The 23,747-nt window shown below is 53.7% G+C and overlaps 1 protein-coding gene across 6 annotated transcripts in view; it reads right to left on the bottom strand.

Annotated features, from left to right (window-relative positions):
* Window positions 1-23,747, bottom strand: part of SEMA4D (semaphorin 4D) — a 109,256-nt gene that overhangs the window by 41,350 nt on the left and 44,159 nt on the right. For 4 of the 6 annotated variants that reach the window (XM_040963778.1, XM_040963773.1, XM_040963774.1 and 1 more), the window contains one exon: window positions 5,506-5,570. The gene's annotated coding sequence lies outside the window, so the exon portion shown is untranslated. Of the gene's footprint in view, window positions 1-5,505; window positions 5,571-9,226; window positions 10,133-23,578; window positions 23,668-23,747 lie in introns of those variants that run through there. The other 2 variants (XM_040963776.1, XM_040963777.1) reach the window with 2 other exon arrangements.

The following is a 23,747-nucleotide window of genomic DNA, read 5'->3' as shown; positions in this document are numbered from 1 at the left end:
GACCATGGTGGCTATTTAAAGAGAGAGCCAGTATATGGAAGATCATTCTCTCTCTCTCTCTCTCCCCCCCTCTCTCTGTAACTCCATCTTTTAAATAAACAAAAGAAAAGCACAAACATTTTGAGGTTGTTATTCCCTTCACGATCTAGAGTAACATCTATTAACATGTGCAAGGAAAATGGACATCATAAAATGCACAGATTACAACATTTCTTGATGTCAAAATAATCTGACATTCTTATTCTATTTACCACAAATGCTTTGAAGTCTTGGTGTACTTATGATTATCTTGGTGTACTTATAAGTCACCTAGTCACAACTGAAGGGATACAGGAGCCCTGCGCAGAGTCCAAGCAAATACCACACTGCTATAGCCAAGGGCCCGGACACCCTCCTGGGGAGGGCCTGGAACAGCCTAGCTGGGAGATCCAGGGTGCACGGTCCATCCACTGTGCTCTGTCAAAATGAAAAGCTCCCAATTCCTCCCAGGGAGGCAGAGAGCAGCTCGTGCACAAGACCCACTGCAAGTGGGCTTAAAGGACAGGGAAGCGTTGGGTTAGGCTTTGCAGAGCCTGGCTCCCTGGAGCAGCCATGTTTGGGCTGTTCACCAAGCAGCGGGGTGCGCTGACCAACAGTGTGGGACTTAGATAAAGTGCCAGCTCCTTCCTGGGGTGACCCGGCCTTCTGCTTCCCCCTCTCCTCCCAAGCATGGAGCCCTCAGACTGCATCATAGCCATTGTACCTGCTGTTCCTTCTTCTAGAACCTTCTTCCCCCACAGTGACCTGCTCCAGGGCCACTTCCACATGGCCAGCTGCCTCCCCTGCCTGCAGCTGTGCTGCTTTACACACAGGGTACACGATGACCTGATTGGAAATGATCTTGGCCCCTCATTCCCATAGCAGGGCCGGCCCAAGGGGCACTCCTAGCGAGTCTCCACAGACCACCAAGGGGAAGCCTGCCAACCACTCCTCCTGGGGGGCCCAGATAGGGCCACCAGGCATTACCATGTTCATGTAAGTGGCCTAGAGGGCATCGTTTTGCCCTGGGACCAGCCCAGATGCTGCCACTTAGGGGCATCAGAGAGGGGGGCTCAGCCAGGCTGATGGCTCCCTCCTGGCACCCAGACCCTGCTCAATGACCACAGTCAAAAAAGAGGGTTTCCTGGCATGGGTTTTATTCGGGACTGAACATGCCAATCTCAGCAGCAGGCACCGGATGCTGATGGCCAAGACCAGACCCTGCCTTGCATCCCCAATAGCCTTTAAGACAACTGGCTGGAAGAGCCAGAAGCCAGGGCAGGTCCCAGCTGCGGTGGGTTTCTGCTCCCTGCACTGGAAGGGTGTGACCTGCTGCCCCCTCTCCAACAGGCACGCATTGCCCCATGTAAATCAAAGACTGCCTTAAGTGAAGCATGCAGGGAACCCACCCAGATGCACTGCCTTCTCTGAGGACCAGCGGTCCCCCAGGCACCGATCACAGCCTGTCATGTTTCTACTGAAATGGAGACAACAGGATGAAATGCTCTCTTGGCTGGCTCTCTTTGTGTTTCTGAGAAGTCAAGGTTTCCTGCTGGGAGCTGAGCCTGACTGCGCCATTTCCCTTCATGTGGAGAAAGACTGAGCATCACCAGCGTCCATTAGAGAGCCGGGGTTATGGAAGTCACTGCCATTACTCATGGTAATTGCGCCGCTCATGAGGCGTGCACCAACTCCAAGAGCCAGGAGAATGGCATGCAGGGGGCTCTAAGCCCTTCACTCACGCCTGTCAGGACCGTCAACAGAGGTGCCCCAGCTGTCATGAGATGGGGCTTGGAGGCTGAACATCACGGCAGGTGCAGCAGAGGAGATGGGGTCCCCGGCAACCAGTCAGGGTGAGGGCTGGATCACAAAGCCGCATGCATATGCATGTATATGCATCAGGCCACACGTGTGCAGACACATGCATACCTCTGTATGATCGTACATATGCAGCCACGCATGCATGAACATGCGTGTTGCCATACATGTGTGAGTGTCGCCGAATCCACATGTGTGTGGTTACATGTATGCAGGCACACGTGTCACACTGTTGCACTCCTTTACATCTCTGGGGCCCCGTCGGGCAGGAAGTGGGGACCACACTGCTGCCTGGGAACCGTCCACTCAGCTGTCCCTCTGTTCCTCGCTGGGATCAGACACCTGCAGCTGGACAGAACACGGAGGGCTCATTGCACCAGCTACCGGCCACACAAGTTCTCAGCAACCCCCTCCAGCTGCTGGATGCGAATCTGATCCTGGACACCCCCTACTCCTGCTGGCACTTCAGATCCCTGTGAAAAGGTCATGGGTGAGCTGGAGCAGGATGACCCAGCTGCTGACCTCGCTGCAGACAACAAAGGCTTGGGGAACCTGCTGGTTCATTTCGTATCTAGTGGCTCTGCCCACACAGGGCGGGTGAGGTCCTGTCACCAGCACAACAGAGGCCATGCCCTTCCTTTCCGAGCCTCCCTCTGAGCTGGGAGCAGAAAGCACCGAGAAAAATGGCCTTGTCCCATCAGGAACCTGGCCCTAACTTACTGTTCATGGTTCACACCTCAGCTTTCCTGCAGGGCAGCAGTGCAGGCTCGGGATGCAATGTAGGGGCAGCAAGCTCCAGGCAGCCTAGAGCAGCCCTTCCTCCTCCTTCACGCCACACAAACTGAGCAAACGCTGGGACACGTGCAGGTGGCAACTCAGGGAGGGGCACAGACAGCAGCAGAATGATGGACATGCAAACCAGTGAGCAGGGACCACAGGGGACATGCCACGAAGCACACAGGCAGGTGCACGGTGCACTGAATATATGTGTGTAGCATGTCCTCAGGCCCGGACGGGTTTAGCATTTGGATAAACAGAATCACCATCTTCCCTGGGCCTCCTGCTTCCCTGTGGCCGCTTCCCAGGATAGCTGGCAGCCTCCAGCTGCCAGCTGGAGGGATGCTGGCTCCTAGGACCAGCGCAAGGTTTGTGCTGGGTCATGGCTGGCCAGCCTCTTAGGTGCACACACACACACACACACACACACACACACACTTAAATTCATTTGCTGAGACCCTAGCCTGCCAAGTGGCAGAAATGGGGTCCCGGAGAGGTGATTAGGCAGCCCAGTTCTGAACTCATTCTTGGTTTCATGTCCTTAAAGATCCGAGAGGGGGTTGTGCTCCCGGTCACCTCCATCAAGAGGATGCCAACAAAGGGACAGCCCCCTCACATCACCTCCTAGACACTGACCCCGCCAGCACTTTGCCTTTGGACTTGTCAGCCTGCACAGCTGCGGCTCACAGGGCACTTGCAGACCCCAGGGGACAACATTCTGTCATGGCAGCCTGAGCTGCTGCTGACTGCTCCTGGGCAGCTCAGCACCAACATACCCAAGCTGTCTAGAGGACGCCCACTGGCCCAGGAGAATGGATCCAGAGGACGCTGCTCACCCAGGAGAGTGGAGCACGGCAAGGGAGAGCTATACCCCCCAATATCTACCCAGCAAAGATGTGCAAAGCACCAGAGAAGACAATGCATTGATACATTACACCCTGCTTGGATGGGAAATTATTTGCATCCTTAATCTTCCCTATGGCTTATAAAACGCTCCTGTATTCCAAATTAACTTCAAGGGCACTTAACCTCGCTAGATAAATGCAAAATATAATGCTTATTGACGGGCCACAGGCAGAGAGAAAATTTAAAGACTGCTGCCAGTCAGTGTGCAGCAGCAGCCTGAGGGATCAGGGATTTCTAAGGGTGAGTCTGACAATGCCAGTGTCACACATGCTCCTGTCCCCAAGAGCTCTTGGATTTGACTCCCTGGGACAGACCTCGTATGCATAGGGGTGAGAACAGCACGGCAGCTCTGGGACAGCAGAAATCCCAACCCAAGGGGCGTCCCTCACTTAGGGGCCGAATGACAGCTGGTGAAGGCAGGCTGTGGCAGGTGGAACAGACCACCTGTGAGCACACCACACATCCCCTGCCAGCCAACGGCAGAGGCAGGGCTGCCCACAAGGTACAGCCGCACAGTGTGTGTGAGACATGGCACACGGACAGCAGCACGGATACACACATTGATATGAGACATGCACACGGACATGCACCCTGGGGAGCAGAGAACACGGCCAGGAAGCTCACGCTTTGTGTTTGTTTAGCCAACAACGAATTGCACTTTGTATTACTTTTGTAAAAATAAATCCAGCTCACTAAAGAACTCCAGCTCTTCCAAGCTATGCATATGCAAGCACCCCCAAACTCATACCCAGGACAGAAAGGTGTGGGGCCATGCTGGCTGCTGTTTCCTGCATGCTGTCCGCCTCCTGGCCGAGGACACTACCTCGTGCCACTTCTGGGACCCTTTTGCACCTGCCCTCAAAAATGAGAAGTGGCTTCTCGTCCCTGCTTACACTTCATGGTCCTCACCATATCACTGGCAAGAGGAGCCAGTTCCCCGGAGCTCTCAGGGACACTTGAGACTTCCGGCTACAGTACAGCATGGCTTAAACCACCCTGTTCTCATGTTCCTTATGTCCAAAGTTTCAAAAGAGAGTCTTTTACACAAAGAAGTTTAACAAACAAAACTCAAAGAAAAAAATTACCTGGCTGGGCGATGGGAGGCGGACTAGGAAAAAACAAATTCTTACAATACAACTGCCAGCACTTGGAATTCCTCATAAAATAATTCCACAAACCAGCAAAAAGGAGAGTCCCCTAGGACCTCTGCCCCCTACCCCAGCAGAGCAGGTAATTCATGAAAAGCATCAATACAGCCAGCTGCACAGGCAAGCACTCAGGCTGCCTAGAAATGAATTGTGTGCATGAAGCTGCCCCACAAGCTGGCAAAATGGGTGCCCTCACTTCACAGAGGGTATTGTGGGTGGTAAAATTGCTGGCACTGCCCTTCCTAAGAGCCGACAGGGTCAACCAGGCAGCTGTGAACACTGCTCGCCCTACGCGAGCCACAGAAGTCCCAGGTTGAAGCAAAGCTTCCTTTCTGGGCCCAAACCTTCAACAGGCAATTCTTGTCCCCTCTCCTGAACAGGCATGGCTCAGAACGGGCTGGGTACAGAGCAGTCACCACGTGGTCCAAATCGCGGGCACGGTGACACTGACAGCCCTTTCTGTACTCCACACCTCGCCAGCTACATCTCTGCACTGCCCACCCCTACCCCAAAGAGAGGAAGTGAACTCTCGGTGTGTGTACACAGAACTGTCCACAAGCCAGGTCCCAGCATGGAAGCAAAGCTGGGAGAGATGGGAGAGCAAGAGAGACAGATGGAGAGGGACAAAGATGGAGAGGGAGAGAAATGCAGACCATCCCAGGGCCCTAGTGCATGTCCCCCAGCCCCGTTCCCCACCTCCCATACCTCCCATAGACCCCAGGGAACACAGCCAAGCCTGTGACTCCTTCCTCGGAATGCACAGACACAAAGTGCCCAGCGGTCTTTGATGGAAGCTTCTACAGTCTCAGCTTTGCTAACGGGGAACACAAGCGCTTACCTGGCTCTTGCACCACTGGCACCTTTTCAGCCGCTTCTACAGCAGAGGCTTGAGAAATCCTGGTTCTGAAATTAACAGGGAACAGGAGAGTAAGCTGGCAAGCTCCTTCCTCATAAATGTATTATCACTTCCAACAAGGCGCTCACAGTCTTGCTGTCTTCTTAACCTCCTGTCGCCGGGCAGGTGAACCCTCGGCCCATGAGTGCACCTTGGCTGGGACATGCAGGTGGCCACAATAGGATGTGGCCATGTGCCCACTCAGGGCCAGCAGAGGGGACTTGCAGCCCAGCCCGGCGCCTGGGCCATAGCTGTTCCCAAGCCCGCCCAGATCACAGCCACTTCCTCCCACATGGAGCCCTTCAGGCTGCATGCATCAGAAGTAATCGTGTAATTGTCACAGTGTCAGGTTTATGAGCCCCTCGATGATTCACCTTCACCGGGCAGGCAAGGAAAAACCAGACACACACAGCATCACAGACACCAAATAAATGCTTATCATCTGGGAATCTGAAGTCAAACAGAAAAACGTCCCCCTAGGGCGTGCTGCGTCCCCAGTGCCAGCGCAAGACAGAGCCCAGTGATTACAGTCAGACGGAAAGAACCAAGCTGGCCGAGTCGGCCCACGGGGATGGTGACAGCAACACCGCCAACCACTGCAAGCAATCCACAGCTTACCAAGACTCAGACGTGGCACAGGGGGTCAGGCCACCACCTCTGACACCCACCTCCCATATGAGCACTAGTTTAACCTCAACTGCTTCATTTCTGAGCCCACCTCCTGCCCACGCATCTGGGAAGGCAACTGAAGTCGGCCCAGGTGCTCCGGCCCGGGGCCAGCCTGTCAGCCATGTGAGTTCCGGATGGAGTTCTGGGCTCCTAGCTGTGGCCTGGCCCAATCCTGGCTGTTGTCATTTGGAGAGTGAATCAACGGATAGAAGATTTCTGTTCATCTTTCAAATAAGCTGATAAATCTTTGCAAGAAAAAAACAGACTCTTTCCCATGCTCCTTTTGCTTCCTGTGTCCACAGACCACTTATTTGACGCCAGCTGGGAAGGAACAGCTGCCCCTGGAAACACAGCTGATGCCCCATCCTTTCCACCAGGCCTCCCTCTCACTCTACAGTTCTCGGCCTACAGGTGCCCTGCACGGCGCTGGGGAGTGAGACAGGGCCCAGTCATCCAGGCCCACCATGTGCAGTTCCCCGGCCCCTCTGTGCCCTCCACGTCCTCTCACTCTTCTGTTCAAGTTTGCAGGGATCTATGGGGAGCCATCCCCCATCAGATGGCCTCCAGGGTTGGACTCCAAGTCTTCCTTAGCTAGGGCCCTGCACATAAGCCCAGTATGTTCACGGGAGCAGCAACGGAAAAGACGAGCAAGAACTCAGGGAAATGCCCAGTGGCCGGAGGGCAACTCCCCCAGCAGCACGGATACTTGCAGAAGCTCCAGGCTGACTGACCGGGTGGCACGGGCAGTGGTGAAGGAGACAGCAGGTGCTTGAGTGCCTACTGGAAACCCACTGTGGACCATCTGCATGGGTAGGCACCAATCAGGAGGTGGCAAAAGAGTGGGGGGCGCCCAGGACTGGGAAACCTCTCCTTTCTGGAGCCTTAATAAGCTTCTGTCGCTTTACAAACACAGCCGGGCCAGAGTATTCAGTTGGTGGTGAGATGTGAGGACAGCGGGTCTGTGTGCACAAGGGACTTCAATGGAATGCAAAGGTAAGCTTATGTGGATGTGGAAGGTTTTCTAAGCCCCCACACACAGCTTCTTCATAAGGCTCATTTTTTTTCATAAACTTTCACAAAACCACTCGGAAGCATGGCTTTCAAAATTTCTCACACTCAAATTAACTGACCTTCTTATTCCGTTCCCCACAACTTCCTGACACAGCCTCCTGTGTGCGCTCTAACTCTCCACAGCCTCAAACCATCTGCCTGGAGGTCCAGGCTTCAAGCCCAGCACCCACCCACCTCCCTCCTCCTTATCAGCCTGAAGCAGGTGGCTTGCGGCAATCCCAGTGACCCCCTGTGCACTTCCGGGCTCCGTGACCTGCCCAGGCCCTCAGCGCCACCCTATCCTCATCCCCCTTCACCCAGACCAGTTCTTCTTCCTCCACACAAAACCCCACAGGTTATACTTAGTCCTCGGCCCGGTCACAGAATGCAAAATACATACATCCTGCCTCTGAATCACTCACCCTGGAGTGGCGCCTGTGCCCCGGCCACCTCGGCATGCTGCACTGCAACTCATGAGCACCGAGAGCACGGCTGCTGTGTTCTCCCTCCAGGAGAAGCCTGGCCGCACCCTCTCCCAGCAGCCCCAGCAGCCCAGGTCTAAGCAGGCACTGCAGGCTGCTGACCGCAAATCGGGCCTCGGTTCCGGAGCAGGCGCCCTCGGCAGCAACCAGGTGTTCCTTAGCACCTGGAGTAGACACACATAGGAACAGGGCTCTGCAGGCAGAACCACCCGGCCTCCAGCCCAGCCTTCTCCATGTGGTGGCTTCCTGGGGCAGGGACTAGGCCTCTGCTTCCTCACCTAGAACGAGGTGTAATAACGTGGCTGCTCTTGGGATCTGAGAGGAACCGTGTGAAGGGCTTAAAAGAGCACGTGGTGCCAAAGAATGCCCAGCAAGAACCAGGATGCTTAGCACCTGTGACACAGAATGAGCTACAGCTATTTCCAGTGAGACACAGAAGATAAACTGGCTGCTAGCATACCTGACCCCTGGCATCCCCAGGCTCTGGGGCCAGCAGGGCTTGGAAACACCATTCAGGCCAGCACAGCCACGGCTGGCGGATGAGGAGGGTACCAGGATAGCAGTGGCTGGGGGATGGGGAGGGTGCCAGGATAGCCATGGCTGGGGGGTGGGGAGGGTGCCAGGAGCTCCTGCTGTTCAACAAAGCAGGTAAGGAGGTGCAGGGGCAGAGGGCCAGTGAGACCCTCAGTTTAATCAGCAGCCCAGCACATACCCACTTCACACTGCTCAGATGGGGGAAGACTCCTGGCTCCAGTTACCCAGTAGGGCGCAGCACCTACAGAGACATAGACCCTCCAGCCCAGGAGCTCCCCACCAGGACACACTCCACATAGGCAAGACATGTGGGCACCAGGCAACATAGGAGAAGTACTCCACAGACAGTCCAGCAACAAGAGAGAATATACAGATGGTCCCTGAGTGTCTGGACTTCGGGGTGACGGGAAGACAAACAGACACAGCAGAAAGATACCTTCTACCTATTGGTTCCCTCCTCCCTAAATGCCCACCACAGCTGGAGCTGGGCTAGGTTACAGCCAGGACCTCAATCCAAGTTTCCCATATCAGAGAAACCAAGTACTTGAATAATTGTTGCTTCCCAAGGTACACATCAGCAGGAAACTGGAATGCAAAACAGAGCGACAGGCCATCACTATGGCACAGCAAGTAAGGCCGCCAGCGGCAAAGTCACGATCCAATATGGACACCAGTTTGTGTCCTGGCTGCTCCACTTCCGATCCAGCTCCCTGCTAATGATCTGGGAAGGCCAAAGAAAGTGGCAAGTAGCTGGGCCCCCTGCTACCCACATGAGAGACACGGATGAAGTTCCTGGTTCTAATCTGGTTCATCCCTGGCCTCTGTGGCCATTTGGGGACTGAACCAGTGGATGGAAGATCTCTCCCTCTGACTTCCAAATAAATAAGCAATATCTTAAACAAGTTCACACTACTGCATGAGACACTCACCCGTGACTTTGGGACATGGTGCTTGGAATCTTCCCAGGCCAGAGCTGTACAACCAACACCTCCCTCTCTCTGGGTGGCACCAGCAAGCACAGCTCAGTGAGCCCCTGAATTCCTAGGGAAACACCTCACGCCCTGCACTGTGCTGTGAGGCCAGGCCCGTGGGAAGACAGAAGCTTTCACCACCTTCCTGTAAAACAGGCTTCGTGTTGGATGACTGTGCCCGACTGTGCACTTACGGAAGTGTTCCGGGCATGCGTAAAGCAGGAGAGGCTAAGCCAGGGTATTGGGCAGGCTGGGTGGGGTCAAAGCACCTTCGGCTTAGAGTGGTTTTTTCAGCACTTGACCTTCGGTAAAGTCAAGGGGCATTTGGCTATACATCATTCTTAGTTTATAAACAAATTGTAACACATCCATGGGTGGGACACTCTGCAACTATTCAAAAGAACGAAATTGCCACTACTACGAAACTGCCACTGCTAGGAGGAGCAGGCCTCAATCCACTGCTCACTAACAAGTCAAGTCCTCATGGAACACATCAGCTGTCTATATTCGCAGGTTGAACGACCAGACATTGGCCAACCCCAGAGGAAGCCACGCTTGCATTTGTACTGAACAGACATGACTTTCATCAGGTCAGTCTCCCCCAAGCAACCTAATATTTCAGCTGCGTATACAGTTCTAACATCCTACTGGATATTACAGGTATTTCAGAGGGCAGCCCCTACATGGGGCACCATGTTTATACAGAGTCGTCTCCACACACACCCCGCTGTTTAGTGTGGAGCCTCAGCAGGCAACAATGCGCACCACACCCCAAAATCAGGTACACCACAACTGGGTGCTTCCAACTTCCACCTACAATTTATTTTTAAAGAAATTCAGGCTACTCCACTTCCCATCCAGCTCCCTGCTTGTGGCCTGGGAAAGCAGTTGAGGACAGCCGAAAGCCTTGGGACCCTGCACTCGTGTGGGACACCCAGAAGAAGATCCAGGCTCTGCTCCTGGCTTCGGATCGGCACAGCATCACCGTTGCGTTCACTTGAGGAGTGAATCGTCGGACAGAAGATCTTCATCTCTGTCTCTCCTCCTCTCTGTATATCTGACTTTCCAATAAATAAATGAATCTTTAAAAAAAAAAAAGTATGTATCTGCTACTTCAAGAGATTAACTAACAGAGATCTCACCTGCTGGCTCACTCCCCAGATGCCTGAAACAGCTGGAGCTGAACCAGACCAGAGGCAGGAGCCAAAAGCTCCATCCAGGTCTCCTACAGGAGCGGCCGGGATCCACCACCTAAACCATTTCCCCAATGCCCCCTCCATAGAGCGCATGAAGCTGGAACGGGGAGCAGGGCTGCACTGGAACCCAGACCCTCTTATATAGGACATAACTTCTTAAAATTTTCAGCATTTATCCACATGTCCATACCTTAAAACCCATTTTTAAATTATTTTATTGCTTTTATATAGTTTTTTCCTTTTTTTTTTTAATGTGAAGGACATCCACTGGTTCACTCCCTAAATGCCAAGAGCCTAGAACTCCATCCAAGTCTCCCAGAGTGGCGGCAGGGACCCAAGATCTGGAGTGATTCCCTACTCCCCACCCCCAGGGTGTGCAGTTACGGGAAGCTGGCTCAGAAACAGACCAAGAACTTAAAACCAAATGCCATCTTAGAGGAAGTGAAATGTCCCAAGCAATGGCTTCACCCCTGTTCTGCAAAGTCTGTCCCCATAACATTAGTTTTTTAAGGAAATCATTTAACCACCAGCCAAACTCAAGACCCCAAACCTTCTATGGCATAATGGCCAGAGTGACCCTGGGTTCATAGAAGCTGGGGACACCACGAGATGGCCATGTGCCAAGTCCCGTGGTTTCTCCCCCAGGGGAGCAGTGAGCAGCTGCTAGGGCCTGTTACTCACCAGCCAGCCAGGCAGGCTCCCAACCGCAGGGCAATAATCATGCGTTGTTGCCATGATTCATTTCCACTCCATTTTCTTCTAAATTTTTTCCATTAGTGAAGATAAAATAAGTTTTGAAAAGGATGTCCGTTCTGTGCTATAAAGCACAAGTCGCTGAGTGCGAGTGTTCTTTATACGTCTTCCAAGTCATCAGACACCTTAATTAAGTGCTACTTTGTCCTCCTCCAACCTGGGGAGCCATGTGACCCAGCAGGCCATTACCTCTCCCCTCTACCCCAGCTGCCTAGGATGTACCACTCACGGTGTCCCCTGCTACCCTAAGCTAGCAATCCTAAGGCGGCTTCAATCCAACACAGCTTCTGGCACCTCAAACTCCCTGGAGCCCTTTTACAGCCTGGGCCCCCTCTAGTCTCAGCCACTCCAGGGTGACCCTTGCCTTATCTGCTCCCCAGGTACAGGCCAACTGTCCAACAGCTCCCGAGTCCCTGTGTGTACCCTCATTTGGCACCTGCTGCCCAGAGGGTCGGTTAACACCAAGGCTTGAGGCTCTGGGGGAGGTCCACAGACCATGACCTATGCCAACCCTCTCCCACTACTTCCTTCCCCACTTGGGTTCCCTGGCTCCTCTTTCACCTGTGCCCAAGGGAAGTGAGGCACACACGTCAGTGCCACCCCTTCTGCTCCGGCAACTGAGAGGGCCATCTTCCTGAGGTCCTTCCCATCCTCTATCCCGTGTTGCTTGTACACTGCTGCCAGGCTTGCACCTTATGGGAACGGCAGTACAGACCATGCTACTCTCTAACTCCAAATCCTCCTGACTTCTCCCCAGGGCTTGTCGAGGGGTGACACTGAGAAGGTACAAGCCTAGGAGGCCAGGGGCAGGCCACTGGCTTACTTTCTTAAGTCAGGGATTTCTTTTTTAAGTCTCCAACCACAAAATGCCACCCTCTCCGCTTTCATCTTGAGTGATTCCTTAAAAATATACATCAAATTATAAAGTCAAGCTGGCCCGACCACAGGTCAGGACCCAAAGTCAGTGGCAGTGGCCCAGGCCAGCTTCGCCTTCTCTCCCCTCCTGACCTCTCCAGAGGACGTGGCTTCCGCTAGCCCCGGCTTAGCCATGAAAGCCCATTCTGGAATCCACTTGCCTCAGTAAAGGCCCAGGCATGTATCCTTGCAGGTAGGAAGCGCAAGCCTGGTCCCTCCCACCTCACTGCTCTGCAGACACTACCTGTGCACCACTGTAGTTGTCCCTGGCCCCCACGGCCCTTCAGAGCCAAAGGAGCTGCCCCTTGGCCCTGTGCACCAGGTAAGCGGCTTGGTGCAAAGCTCGTTTGAGACTCTCTCAGACACATTTCAACCAAATCATCCTTGGGACATCAAGAAGCCACCAAAGCACCAGAAATGCGACACACCCAATACTCAGCTCTGAAAGGAAGTGGGCAAACACTGCCAGGCCACCAGGAAGCCCAGGCTCCCCTCTTTGCCATAAAGATACTCAACTGTTTCCAGACTTGGGGGCCGAAATTTCCATCAAGTTCTACTTTCCAAACGACTTTCCAGTGAAATGTTAGTTAGGAATTCAATAATGGGGTTGCAGACTGAGTCACTCTAATCCTACGAATTATAATCAATCCCTTAAGCCCATTTGCCAAGGCCCCTTCTTCCTGAAGTTCAAGAGAACTGGTACTTCCAGCTTCCAGCCCAAACCGGAGGCTCAACTTCCTCCCCAGGAGTCCCAGGAGGCAGTATGCCACCTTGAATGACAAAGTTGCACCTTGGAGTGGCCCCAGACGCTGCTGTCTGCCCTGTCTGCCCCCACGCTGCGGTGCAGACACTGGAACAGATGGACCAAGGAGGATGTGACATGAGGGAGCAGCAGACGGGGACCTGGGAAGTGACCTGTGCTGACCTTCCACAGCCAGAACCAGCAGATCCCCGATGCCAGGCAGTTGCCGTGTTCCCCAACGGGGAAGCAGCCCGGCTTATGGAAGTTGTTCTTGCTTATGGGAACCATCCCTTCCTACGTGCCCAAGTCCCCTCCATCAAAGGGGGCGTCCGTGGACAGAACTGAGTCCACAGACTTCCAAGTCCTTGGGCACCGAGATGTCTGGAGCCAGGGCCACGGTTCCAGAGGGCCGAAGTGTGAACTTCCCAATGAGTCAGACTATGAAACGCAAGGGTCACATGTGGGGCAGGCAGATGACTCAGTCACACAACACTGACACACCATCATCGGTGGGGCCCACCAGCCCCTGCTCTGTCTCAGGGACAGAGCATTCTCCCCTAGCACAACCCTAAGGACCAGGTAAGCTTGTACAGCCTTACAACTCACGGGAACTCAAATCTACCAGAAAATCCAAAAGGGGTTCTAGAACATTCTCACACACCAAGATAAGCTGCCATTCTGTGGAAGGATAGCGCTCAGCACTGGGCAGAAGTGGTGCCCCCTCGTACCAGGCCTCTCTGGTCAGCCGGGAGCATTTGAAGACAATGACATCTTCCCCCTGGCCTCCAACCAGGGCCAATGGACTCCACCAGCACAAGGTGAACGGGGGTTCTTCAGGAAGTTTTTACAAAATTCATACTCTGAAGAAACACATATTTCAAAACACTTCTGCACTGAAATAAATGTATCCTGTAACTACATTTTTCCATGAACTTTGGGAAGCACCCACACGTTTTTCTTGACCTGCAGAAGAACCCGGTTGACCGAAGTTGTCACAGTGCAGGCCCCCTGCAGTCTTGGGCTATGGTTTCAGCTCCAGAGTGGGCAGAAACCCTCACCCCAGGACAGCATGGGTGGGTAGCAACAACAAAGCACAGAGAAGTCTTCGTCCTCCCATGTTCCCTTTTAATGCCAACTTGAGGCTCAAAGCAGGTGCCCTTGCCCTGACACAGTCCCCAAGTCTGGTGGGGGTACTCTCCAGCCCAGCTCCTATCTGGCTTCACAGGTCAAGTGGCCAGCTGTGAAGGTCCAGCTGCTTCTGCAGGTGCAGGCTGACAACTGGCCCTGTCACACCCAGTAAGACAGTCAGATGCCAGGTATAGCAGAGGAGCCATTTCCATCCCTCTGACCTCAGCTGCCCATGTGTGGCCTTGGCCATGCTTCGGCTGGTACAGCCCCATATGGGTAGGTATTTCCTGATGTATAGAAGCTGGCCCCAGCTATGGTCCATTCTGCTCAAGCCATTTCTCTCCAGGCCTCACATTCAGGGCTGCCCCCTACTGCCCAGACATAGCCCTTCCTGAAGGAGACACGAGACTACGGGGACATGGAAGCAGACTGGTTAGATTCCTGCAAGCCCCCTGTCTCCTGCAGTCCAGGCGTTCTACCCACACCCCTGCTGCCAGGATGAGCATCAGCCAGAAAACAGAGGAGTGCTGGAGACGAGAAGGGAGAGATAGAGAGAGTTACCCCACATGGCCACAATAGCAAGGTTGGACCAGACTGAAGCCAAGAACATGGAAGTTCATCCAGGGATCCCATGTGGGTAAGCAGGGGCCAAACTGCTCAGGCTATCTTCTACTGCTTTCCCAGGTGCATCAGTAGGGAGTCGGACTGGAAGTGGAGCAGCCAAGGCTCAAACTGACACCCATATGGGAGGCAGGTGCAGCCTTAATCCACCATGTCATAATACTGACCCCCCATGTTGTGATTTCAGACTACAAACTCAAGATGATGATGGTGATAGCACCTTAGGGTTGTAGGAAGTGTGTCACAGGTGCCTAGGGAGCTGTGGTCATTGAGCAACACCCGTTGCTGCCGTTGATGTGGCCTGAATGAGCGTCCTGCAGACAGCTGCTGTGACAGGGAGAGCAATGCCTGCTCAGGTGGCTATCTGTCGCGGGTCAAGACGAGAGGTTCTTGCAATGAGGGGCTGCCTGGAAAGCAGCAGCGGACGGGTCAAGTCCCCAAGCGCCCGTCACCCATCTGAGAGAGCCAGACCAATCTCCTGGTTCTTGGCCTCCTGTCTGTGATCTGCCCTTGCCCTGGCTGTGGCAGCCATCTGGGTAGTGAGCCAGCAGATGGAAGCTCTCTCGGTGTTTCTTCTCCTAACGCTGCCTTTCAAATAAAGAAAATAAATCTTGAAAAGGATAACGTCCAGAGGCCACACCCTTGTGTTAAGCACGGAGACAGCATGTGGCTCTCAGCCTCCAGGGCCTGTCCCCTGATCCGTCTTATAGTCTATGAATGAAGAGGTCTCTATCCCATGTGGGAGACGAAGGCAGACAGGGCAATTGGGGTAATAAGCACACTGGCTGCTGTATCAGAAACCTCCAATTTGCTTCACGTTAGGAGTCCAGGGGCACTTTACAGAGAACAGACACCCACTAGACAACACCAGCAAAGGAATATTCATTCAGGCCTGGAGTTGTCTATTAGGCTCCAGGAAGTCTGGCAGGTAAGCTTTACCAAATAAATGCACACTGCTCACTGAGCCAATGCAGGAGCGCACAGTACACACTTCTTTTTGCTTAGCTTCAAAAGTAAATGCGTAAGGAGACCGAGCAGGAGGCCAAGTGGTTCAGGATTGGTCAGAATGCCTGATTCCATATTGGAACGCCTCAGTTCCAGTTCTGGCTCCACTCCAGGTTCCAGCTTCCTGCTTACGTGCTTCTTGGGAACAAGGGGGCAGCTCGAGTACTTGGGCCCCTGCCATTCTTGGGGAATACCTGGACTGATATCTCGGCTCCTGGCTTCAGTCGGAATGGACTCTGGCTGTTCTGGGTGTTTGGGGAAAAGAACCAACAGCTGGGAGCACGCTCGCTCCTGTCTCCATCTCTCTGATCCGTGTCAGGAGGTATCAGATGGGGTTGTCTCAAAACTCAAACAACGGGGATTGGCACTGTGATAGAGTAGGTTAAGCCACTGTCTGTGATGCTGGCATCATTTGGATACTGGTTCGAGTCCCAGCCTCTCCACTTCCCATCCAGCTCCCTGCCAATGCACCTGGGAAAACAGTGGAGGAGGGCCCAAGTCCTTGGGTTCCTGTGACCACCTTGGGAGACCCGGAAGAAGCTCCTGGCTTCTGCCTTTGGGCAAGTCCAACTCTGGTTGTTTTGACCATTTGGTGAGTAACACAGCAGATGAAAGAGCCTGCTTTGTAACTCCACCTTTCAAATTAAAAAATAATAAATAAATCTTAAAAAAATATGAAGGTGTTGGAAGCTCTTTAGCCCTAAGGACCAAGATTACTGGGAGGTAAGGACACAGGCAAAAACTGCAGAAATGGAAGGAAGTTTGACAACTCTTCCAACAGGCAGGCCAGAAACATGAAGCACCTGCTCCAGCTCGCCCCAGCCCACCCCTCAAACCCTTCAACACACATACACATGCCTGCACGGACAGCCAGCGACCCTGGTCCAGGGGGTGCCCCTCGTCCTTGGCAGAAAGAGCATGTGCTGGGACAGCCTTCCCGCAGGAGGCCACTGCCCTGACCCAGGGCAGACACTGTTGCTCTAGCAGGAGGGTTCATGCGAAGGGAGCCTGCAGTCTCTTCCAGGCATATGTCCTGGTCTCCTCTGCCCACGGGCGCAAAGGGAAGTAGACTGAGATGTTATCGCCACGATGCCTTCACAGGGAAAACCAGTGCCCACATGGGTTCCCATCAGGAAACGGTTAAATAAACAATAGCGCACGGCTCCCAGCACACAGTCAGCAAGTGGCTGTCTCACAGACAAGGACGGATGAGCACAGCCTGTGATTAAATGCAGAGAGGAGCTGATAACACAGCACCTAAGTACCAGCTTCTGTGCATACAAAACAGCAAAGAAGCTCACGCCCAGGGAAGAGAAGGGCCTGGTTGGCTGGTGTTCCACTCCACACACACACACTCCTGGAAGCTGGCAGGGGCACCTGCTATACACACAGGTGGGGGAACCCCAACAGGCGTGCAGTGCCCAGGCCTGGTCTGCTAGTGCCCAACTCCATACACACACACACACCTGGGGGCTGGTAGGGACACATGGGTGGGGGGACCCCAAAAGGCGTGCAGTACCTGGGCCTGGTCCGCTAGTGCCCAACTCCATACACACATACACACACCTGGTTGGCTAGTGCTCCATTCCACACACACACACATACCCCTGGGAGCTGGCAGGGGCATCTGTTATACACACAGGTGGGGGAACCCCAAAAGGCATGCAGTGCCCGGGCCTGGTCGGCTAGTGCCCCATTCCACACACACACACCTGGGGGCTGGTAGGGGCACACGGGTGGGGGGACCCCAAAAGGTCTGCAGTGCCTGGTCTAGGAGCTAGGGTTTACACATCTGCTCTAGACTTCTGGGATCTCCTGGTTTGTCCACTGCAGGCATTTTTCAGTATTCTAAACAGCTATACTGCTTCTGAACAACAAAGAGCAGGGTCTCCAAGTGTCCCCCTCCCTCTGCCCACTAAGGGGAAGGTGGCCAAGAAACCTCCAACCCCACCCTGCCATTCTTGCCATCCTTGGGACATAAGCCCAGAGTCCCCTCAGCCAGACCGGGTTCAAAGCTTTCAAACCTCCAACACAACCTCTGTTTCACCTGCCTTGTGCTTGTCTTCCTTATGTCTGCCTCAGCTGACAATCATTCAGCTGCTGCTCAGTGTATCTATTTCTTCCCTTGGAGACAGTAACAGTGAGAGAGTAGCACACGGGTTCAAGGTCTAAGCCAGCTATCTATGTGGTCTGCACCTGCTCCTTAATCCTGGCTTCACAGTGCCCGTCTGTGCTGGATTACTGATGGCACCACTGAGCTAATTACGGCACCACTTGGCATCATACATGTTAACTACTAAAATGAGCAATCATACTTTTAAAGTTTACCATCACAGCATGTCTCGGGCCCTGCACTACACTGTGAATTAGCCTCCACCATGGCCATGGTGCTTCAATCACCAACTGTCTCCCTGGGCACGCTCTGATCTGCTTCTTCAATTACTTTGCCGAGAGACACTGTGGACAGGGGAAGAGGCTGCCTTTGCACCTGCTGCCTTTGGGTCTCAGCTTCTAACTTTCCGTCCCATGGGGCAGCTCTTGCTTCTTTGTAACAGTGCCTGGCCACAGGTTCATCTGAGGGCACCTGGCCACAGGCGCTGCCCACCCAAGTACAAACACATGCGAGTGACCTATCTTGGCATTCATACTCAAGGTGGTCTCTCTGAAGAATCAAAGCTCACATTCCGATGCAGAAACAGCACACAGGCCCACATGGGAAGAACACGCAGTGAAGTCACACAGAGCTGCCTCATGCAGACTGGCAGTTCTGCCAGCTGCCAAGCACACCTGGGAGTGCTGCTGCCATCCCAAGTGTCTGCACCCATGCCTGCTGAGCCCCAGGGGAGGCTGGCCTTCAGCAGGGGCAGGAGCGGCCGCCCACAGCTGCCAGCTGCCTGTGGCACCTGCATGCTCTTAGAAGCCGCGTTATAAACTCTCAATACGCAGTCATCTGCATGAGTCATCAGGATGGTGGGCAGAGATCGCTATCTTACGGAGAAAACTCAGTCAAAGGCCATCTCCATTCTTGGCTGTGGTTGCTGGTAGATAACTAAGGAGAGAGAGAGAGAGAGAGAGAGAGTGTGTGTGTGTGTGTGTGTGTGTGTGTGTCTAACTGAGGCGATGGCTCAGTAGCTAAATCTTCCTTTGCACATGCCAGGCTCCCATATGGGCACTGGTTCATGGCTCAGTTGTTCCACTCCCCATCCAGCTCCCTGCCTGTGGCCTGAGAAAGCAGTCAAGCACGGCCCAAAGCCTTGGGACCCTGCACCCACATGGCAGACCTGGAAGAAGCTCCTAGATCCTGGCTTTGGATCAGCGCTATTGTAGCCACTTGGGGAGTGAACCAGTGGATGGAAGATCTTTGTCTGTCTCTCCTTCTCTCTGTAAATCTGCCTTCCCAATAATAATAAATAAATCTTTTTAAAAAGTTATTTATTTGAAAGGCAGACTGAAAGACAGCGAGTGAAAGAGATCCTTCATCTGCTGGTTCACTCCCCAATGGCTACAGCAGTTAAGGCTGGAATTCCCAAGTCCTTGCACTGTTCTTCAGTGTATTAGCAAGGAAATTGGATTCAGAAATACAGCAGTTGGGACACAAACCAGCACTCCAATACAGGATATGGTGTTGCAAGCAGTGGTTTAACCTGCTGTGTCGTAACACTAGTGTGTACAACAAAGATGTTAAAGGTTTTGTGTGACCCTCAGAAGAAAAAAGGAACTTGAGAGCCTGGGAACAGACATAGTCCAAAGCCAGGAGCCCAGCAGTCAGGGGCAGGGGCAGGGGCTTCTGACTGGGGGCTCAGGGCTCCAGCCACGCTCCAGCTGAAGCATTCCCTCCCTACAACCACCAGGGTCCACAGGTGCCAGCCCCAGGACAGACAACACGAATAAACACAGGTCAGGAACCTAGCTGCTCGAGCACGCAGGAGCAAGGTAGGGGGGAGCTTTGCACAGCTGCATCAGGACCACATCAGGAGTCCACGCCCTGAGAGCAGAAGGCAGGGGACAGACTCACACTAACCCTGGGGACTCCTCCGTGCTGTTCGGCTGGCTTGGGTGCACACACCCCTGTGGGGCACACGGGAGCTGAAGGTTGAGGGTGAGAGGTGATGGAAGCTGGGGACAATCATGATAGCCCCGTGAGAGCTGGATGAGTCAGGCCCTGGGAAGCCTGTCCTGCACTCTCCCGGCAGCTGGAGCCTCCCGGCTCTTCCTCCTGTGGCTCCTGCCTCGAGTTTCCACTCAGGCAGCCTCTAGGGGCTCACCAACACAACATCAGCAGACGGAGAAACAGCTAATCCCACTGCTGACAGCACTTTCTATGGAAAACCAAGTTCCTGTGGGCAGGGACATGGCTTCCTGCACACAGCTGAGTGAGAATGGGTAAGAGGCAGCGAAGTATTTATCTGAACACTTAGACTATCAATTTTCCAAGAAGTATCACACAGCCCAAGAACACCCAGCCACGAAGAAAAAAGGGCCTCCCCGACAAAAAAGCACATCCTCAGCCATCTGGGGAAGCTATGTGGCCACACTGGGACCCTGAAACCCCCAAAATCCATGAGCAGGGAAAAGATTCCCCAAGTTGGCCATCAGAGGTGTGTCTCAGCCTATGTGTCAGTAGAGCTAAAAGAATAAGGATAATGGGAATTTTTAAAGAACAATAAATTTCCATGTCCTGGAACAAGCAGACAAGCCCTAAAAGCTGACCAGCAAGAAAGAATGCTGAGTCATGCTGAGTCACGGCTTTGTTCTGTAACCTTCAGGTGGGGTGTTGGCCTTTTTCTGGGAGCAGCCCAGGCTGATCACCCCCACCCCATCCCATCTTGCACCAATGGAGCGATGAAGGCCCATAACATGGCTCTGACAAAGATAATAAGAGGGTTTTTGGAAACTTCACATCCAGAGGCCCCACCCACAAATTCCCAGAAGAGAGAGGGAAGAGAATATCCGTATTCATGCCCATAACAGCTCCAGTCCAATCCAGGCTAGGCATACTCCGTCCCTTCCTGCCTGCCTAGCCCACCAGGGGCATTCCTCTTCACTCAGCTTTGCCACCTGGCTGACCGCTACTCCCTGTCTCAGTTCTGAATTCTTTGTTGTTGCAGAAGACAAGAATTGGCGAGCAGCCGATCTCTGCTAACACAGTGGGCAGACAAGGGCAGCGGCAGAACCAGGGCTGGGAGACGCTCAGTTCCTGTGAGTCCCGGGGCCCAGGCAGCCAGGGACCCTGGCAGAGGAATAGGGACCCTGATGGCAAACCCCAGCAGCAGTGTCCCCTGGGACAAGGAGGTCCAGGCAAACCACAGTGCCTTCCTGTGCCCCACGGTGCTGAGTCACAGCGTCCTGAGTACTCAGAGCCTGAACGCACTCCCCAACGCCTGAGAGCACTGCTGAGTAAAGAGGCTGCTGGGTAAGCCTGTCCCCACTTTGTGGGCATCCCAAACAAGAAGCCCTCTATGTCCACACTGCTCTCTCTTTCTCTCTCTCTCCTCCCTCCATGGGGCCTGGGTGCTCTGCCTGGCTCTGCAAACATGGATGTACCTGTGTGTACAATGCATGTCCCAGACAGGACAGAGAAGGATGCTGGACAAATGGAGGACAGCTTCATCCCATGTGAACCCCCAACCTGTCCAGGGGGATGACACCTGTCTCTGAGGCAATGGGACTAAACCCCACCATTTCTACCCTATTTCTACCCTAGGGGTTCTGCCAACACACACACCTCTGCTTTCCCTGACTTTACCTTCCACCCTACCATTGCTAGCTGGCAGGATGCCTAGCCCCTGCTGAGCTAAACTCTTCCAGCACCTGTAGTTCAGAAAGAGCCCGGCAAAGCTTGTCCTAGATGGGCAGCAGCAGCTGGGCACCACCTCAGCTGTCCCAGACCCTCATGGACACATGCTGAGGAGTGAATGCTGTCAGTCTGCATGATGCCTTTGCCCAACCAACTTCACACTGTACTGCTCAGTTAAAGCTCCATTTTTTTCCTTGTGTCTCTAATTGGCTGCAATACTCCTTTGGAATCAAGACCATATCTTAAGAGAGGCGTACTTGCTTCCTAAGACCGCTGTAAAAATGACCACAAGCTGGGTGGCTTCAAACAACACAATAGTCCCTCAGTTTGGGAGGACACGGGCTGGGCGGCAGTCCAGGCGTTGGTGGTGGTCCTCTTGAGGCTGGAGAAGAGAAAGCAGGTCCTTGCCTTGTCCACCTTGTAGAAACCCTTGCCTTTCTGGGCTCCTGGTGCCTTCCTCCATCATCAAGACTGGGAACAGACAGCTAATACACCACTGTGGGAGGCGAGTCATCCGAGCCAAGAGGCACCGGAAAGCAGCACACAGCTTTCTATTCTTCCCACCTCCCGGCGGGACAGCACTTGCCTTTCCAGCAAGCGAAATTTGTGTAAGGATGCTCCTCCCACCCCCACCGTACCATCAGCAAGAACAGAGATGGCTTAAGCTGAATGTGACTAACACATCTTCCTAACCATCTCAGCTACCACCTGTTTCCTAGTCTCCTTCTCACACTCACCACCCAGTGGAGGCCAAATCCTCCTTGCTCTGTGCAGCCACTTTTCCACAACGTATAATCCTTTGTTAAAGTGGTATATAAACTCCTGACTCTCTCACTGCCTCCTGGGGTTTGTCACTTCTTCTCATTGAGGCACCCCTGAAACAAAGAAATACTTAGTCATATCTGCAAAGCCCCCCCTTTACCATGGAAGGTCACACATGCACAGGCTGTAGGCATGAAGAGCCTCCTGTAGACTGCTGGGACTCTCACACAGAACCTCCACACTCGGTCAGGGCCCGCAAAAGGCTCAGGCCCTGCTCAAAGACGCAGCAAGAATAGGGCCCAGGCTAGGCACAACTCCTTTTTTTTTTCTTCCAGGAAACACCCTGAGACCCCTGAGTTTGAGGTATCATCCTCAAAGCTGGGACACCATTTACACTTTTTTTTTCCCACTACTGGGAGCTGAAGGAGTTAGCTGTCTGCTCTGCCAGGGCCCCTGCAGGCATGGAGGTGCTAGGGAGAAGGGTTAGCAAGGACTGCTGCAGGGGTACCTATCCCCTGAATCCCCTGCTGTGCATCGTCCCTGGCATAGAGGGCAGGAATCTAGGAAAAGAAAGACGGAGTCTGTCTGTAACCTTAACTGTAAGCACACCGCTAGAGGAAAAATGCAAATAACCATGAACAGAACCTGGAAAACAACCAGAAAAGCAACACATTCCAAAGGAATCCAAGGGAATCAGGACTCAGCAGGGTCATTCAGATGCAAATTTTACCCCAATTTGGGGAGGATTAAGGATCCCCCCTCAATTCATAGCCCCATTCCGATGTAAATTCTAGCCTGGCACTGCCCTCCAAGTTTCTGGCAGCTTTGCTCCAGTGTCTCCTGGCACGAGGCTTGGGCTGGGGGGGGCGGCAGGCAGCAACCTGTTCCTGGCCCTTCTCTCTGCCCCTCTGACCCCAGCCTCCAGGGGAGACACACTTCTCAGTTCTCTGACGTTTACCCACTAGGACCTAGCACGCACCTCAGATGATGGAACCCTGTGACCCGGGGAGGCCACCTGGGGCTGTGTCAGCAAAGATCCCAGCACTGCCACCGCCCTCGGGCCTCACGCAGAGCCAGTCCCACAGGTTCCACCCACACCCTGTCCTGCCTTGCCTGGCCGGGAGGCCAGCTGAGGCCACACCCGCAGCTGCAGGCCAGAAACCCCAGCCACTACCAAGAGCTGGCACACAGCAGAAAAACCCCAAGGATCAAGGCAAATGCAGAAAGCACAGGCTCGCCCAACCACATGGCGCCTGGTTCCGCTGAACCAGGTCCCTCGGGTGCTGAAGTCAGTTGCCCAGGGGGAGGAAACTGGGCCAGCAAAGCCTGCTCGCTGATCAGCTATAAACAGACACGCGACTCCTTCGGACCGGAGAGAGGAGGTTACTTACACCACTGCACGGCAGTACCAGACCCTGGGTGGACACTCCGAAGCCCATCCAAGCAGGTGGCCCCTGGTGTCCTGCTGGGGCAGTCACTGCTGACGGAGAGGCAGAGAGGCCCCACTGAGCTCTCAGTCTACTACGGTGAGCAAGCAGAAATAACAACCACTTCCACAAA

Source organism: Ochotona curzoniae, unplaced genomic scaffold, assembly GCF_017591425.1.
Source record: "Ochotona curzoniae isolate NIBS_2020 unplaced genomic scaffold, NIBS_Ocur_1.0 scaffold_3208, whole genome shotgun sequence".
Classification (NCBI taxonomy): Eukaryota; Metazoa; Chordata; class Mammalia; order Lagomorpha; family Ochotonidae; genus Ochotona; species Ochotona curzoniae.
The sequence above is the reverse complement of the archived record's forward strand: the minus strand, read 5'-3'. Positions and strand labels throughout refer to the sequence as shown.